The sequence below is a fragment of the Nematolebias whitei genome, chromosome 20 (genome assembly GCF_014905685.2).
Source record: "Nematolebias whitei isolate Nwh7 chromosome 20, NemWhi1, whole genome shotgun sequence".
NCBI lineage: Eukaryota > Metazoa > Chordata > Actinopteri > Cyprinodontiformes > Rivulidae > Nematolebias > Nematolebias whitei.
In genome coordinates, this window is record NC_056517.1 from 4,845,415 (window position 1) to 4,849,462 (window position 4,048).

The 4,048-nt window shown below is 53.6% G+C and overlaps 1 pseudogene; it reads left to right on the plus strand.

Annotated features, from left to right (window-relative positions):
* Nucleotides 1-3,375, plus strand: part of LOC119426806 — a 5,080-nt pseudogene extending 1,705 nt beyond the window's left edge.
* Nucleotides 3,376-4,048: the final 673 nt, after the last annotated feature.

Consider the following 4,048-nt stretch of genomic DNA (forward strand, 5'->3'; position numbering starts at 1 on the left):
ATGCCTCAAAAAATTAATTTAAATGGTTTCATTTTTCAACAAAAAGGTTAAATTGTGTCATCCGGACCAGTTTCTTTAAGTGAGAAATGTTTCAGATGACAAGATTTAACCTTTTTTGTTGTTATCGATGTCCTTTTTTTTGTCTTTGTCTGTTTTTTATTTTTATTTATTTGTATTTTGACATAAATCTGACCTGGGACCTGAGAAGTGTTTTATCTTTAGGTTGATTGTTTTCCAAATTTCCATTTAATTCAATTTGTAGGTGCTAAAATTAAGTTGTTGGACGAGCTTTATCTTTAGTGTTTTCATTTGTTCACCTAAAAAGAACTAATTATTTTTATAACAGGCTGGTGCAACGGCTCTTTTCTTGACTCGTCTGACATGTTGAAATAAATATCGTGGGTCTTTTGATATTAGGAGCCTCTTTATGCCCCAACGTTTTGTAGCTCATGGCTTAACGACAAAATGAATCCTCTCAAATGTTTCAGTTCCTGAACTGTAAACAGGTTTTCTGAAAGCAACCACAATCCCCCTCCAACACTTTTAAAGCCCCTGAAAAACTTTCAATAAAGTAAAATAGAGTCTGGGCTGGCTTGAGACTTTTGCACAGCTCTGCAGAAGAGCAGCTTGTCAGAGAACCTCCACCTCTGCTTTATAAATGACGTATAACCATCAAAGCACGTGGAGCTGCGGGTGTTGTGCGCGGGCCTCTGACTGTGGGGGTTGTTTCTTGTGAATGAATGCAGTGTCGTCCCTTCTTGCGTGTGCAGCTGCGCTCTTTGACAGCCAGCGCTGCGGCGGAAGCTCCTCTCAAAGAGATGCTGTCGTCCAGACGGGCACGCTGCCGAGCGCCTCTCAGGGAGATGCTCTTTAGGAAGCTGTCAAACAGTAATCCGTGGATGTTTGTCGTTTTTAATGCCACCACGTTAGTTTGACGGGGTTTGTTTAGACTCTGTGCACGTACGACCCACTCCGAGCTGTTGCACACTGTTTGTGTTGGCGGCTTATTGTGACGTGTTTGTGTCACTCTGCAGGTGATCTGCTGCAGGACCCCATTGCTCCCACCAACTCGTCATGTCAGCATTACGTGTGTCGGAGCTGCAAGGGTCAGAGGATGCAGCTGAAGCCGTCCTGCAGCTGGTGCAAGGACTACAGCCGCTTCGAGGAGAACGAGCAGCTCTCCTTGCTCGTCCGTTGTTACAGGAAGCTCTGCCTCTACATCGCCCAGTCGCCGCTCGCGTCGCACATCGCCAGCGCTGCCGGCGACTCGCAGGACCTGCAGGCCGTCCTCGACGAAGGTCTCGCGCTGGCAGAGAGCGAGCCGGAGCCCGAGGACGTGTCCCAGAGCGTGTCCACCTCGGAGGTGAGTCGGTCTGGCGAGGCCACGCCCACGAGGGAGGTGAAGCGTGAGGAGCGGAGCGCCGCCACCGTTAACGGACTCCACGATTGTAACGGTCTGCTCGGTTCAGACTCGCTGCAGTCCGTCACCATGGAGACGGGCGGGGGCGTTGCCAAACAGGAACGCTTCTCTGAGGAGGTGCCCGTGTGCGTGAGCATCACGGGAAGCGGGGAGGCGGGGCTTTGTGACATCAGCACCTTTGGAGACGACCTGAAGCACGGTGGGGGGCCGTTGTTACTGAGTGTGGAGGAGGTGCTCAGAACTCTAGAGACCGACCCTGACTCTATACCTGAGCCCACCCCCCAGCCGGACTACCACCCCTGTGTACCTCAGTCAAACCTCAACGGGCCCCACTGTCCCCCAGGGCATGACTCCTCCCACCTCATTTACGAGAACAGCCACCATCTTCTTCAGCCCCCACCTCAGCCCTCCATAATCATTCCCCATGTACCCCCACGGTCCCACCGCAAGCGCTCTCGCTCGGAAAGCGACAGTGAGAAGGTGCAGCCCCTCCCCATTTCCAGCATTTTACAAGGGCCCACCGTCAGTGCCATCTGCTCCCCCTACCACCTTAACCCTGCTGCCCCCACCAAGTATGAGCCCAAGTTCTCTGCAGCCACACTTCAACACCTGGTGCCCGTCTCCAACGGCGGCCCCCCCCAAGGTGGACAAGACCATGCTGATCCCCAGCAAGGTCCTAAAAAAGACACTGGAGCATCACGGGGCCAACAAGAAAGCCTACACAAAGGCCAGGCCAGGGGTGCCGAAGCCTCGTGCACAGCCTCGGGACAGAATACCCCCCCACCCGCACCCCCACCCGCACCCCCTCACGCACCCACCCAGCCCTTCAAAACCTCTCTATAAAAAAACTGTGGAGAAGAAGGGCTGCAAGTGCGGCCGAGCTACCCAGAACCCCTCAGTGTTGACCTGTAGGGGGCAGCGCTGCCCCTGTTACTCCAACCGCAAGGTAAGAACATCTGGAGCTGCACCTGCAAACATCAGTCTGAGAACAGGGAGCATGACGAACCATGTTTTTGTTGTCAAAACACATTAGCTCGCTGCGTTAGCGTGGTGTCGGCCTCTGCAGCCACAGCTCGGCCTCTGAGCAGAGCCAGCTCGAGGGCGTGTCGTGCGCTGGCCTGTAGTGTCCGGTCCAGTTGTTTGAGCGTGTCGTGCGCTGGCCTGTAATGTCCGGTCCAGTTGTTAGAGAGAACACGAGCTGCAGCCCCGTTCTGACCTCCTCTGTTTGCAGGCATGCCTGGACTGCATCTGCCGCGGCTGCCAGAACTCCTACATGGCCAACGGAGAGAAGAAGCTGGAGGCCTTCGCCGTGCCCGAGAAGGCTTTGGAACAGACTCGTCTCACGCTGGGCATCAACCTCACCAGTATCACGGCAGCGGCCCTCCGTAGTCCCACCAGCAGCTCCCCGGGCGGCACCCTCCTCAACGTCACCACAGCTACGGGCGCGCCCGTCTCCGCCGCCTTCCTGTCGGGGGCCGGGCACGACGGCCGGAGCTTCGAGGAGTCGCTGGAAATGCGGTTTGACTGCTGAGGTCCTTGGCTCACCTCCGACGAGTTCGTCGGCACATTCCAAGCCGCACCGACTGGTGCCGCCCTGTAGGCGACCTGCAGGGGCGGAGCTAAAACAAGGCAGCTACAGGGACGGCCCTTCGTCCGTCGCCCTCAACTGCACCTTGCTTGTGTTCTTGCATTCAGAGAAGAAAAGGAAGGGATGTAGCGTTACTGTATGTGCAGAGATTTAATTTCAGTGGAGATCGTTTCTTTGTTCTCTACCGTGGGTAAAATGTGTAGAGCATGTTGTGCAGCTGAGTCAGGGGCTCACGAAGCTCGTGCTTCTGCGTGCGTGAGACCGAACCACGGAGACGTCGTCATCAGAGACTGGTGTAATTTATATTAAAGACATTTTTCTACTTCTCAGTTTGCATTTATGACAGAGTTTTATGACGTTTTATAAGTTCCAGTCAAAATCAGATGGGATCTGCACTCGACCAGAACGTTTTCTCACTGGTGGAGGGGGGACGGTGTCGTCCAGCTTCGCCTGGCCACAGCTGAAGCGTCGTCTCAACCTGAGCCGAACCTTCTGACGCGGTTCAAGAAGCAGGATGTGAATCTTAACACCAGCCAAGGCTTCAACATGTTGAATGTTTCTACTGTGTGAGCCACTGAAACTACTACATATTACTCGACGCTGTTGTATACTTCAAACAAACGTGTATTTAACCAGTAAAATTGTGAATTTGAAGTCGGCCAACCACAGGTCTGACGAGAACTAAACTATCCCTGGTGTGTTTTTTGTGTGTGTGTCCAAGTTGCTCGTCTGTTGTGTGTTTGTGTGCATGAAGCACTTTGTCGCTCTGCTGTGTGTGTGCGCAGACGCTGCGTCCACACCTTCACGTAAACCACACGCGTGCTGCTAATCACCGAGAGCTCGCCGGAGGAGGAGGCGCTGTCCTTTCGATGCCGCTGCTGTTTTTCGTGCACCTGCATGAACGACACCTGCCGTGTTTGTTGGACGTCTGCTGACACGAGTCCACGCTGGACTCTGGTTCTGCCTGATGGGTCCGTCAAACCGTTTCAGTCTCTGCACCTTCTGCTCTTACTTTTTCTACCGTCTTTTGTTGTTGTTCT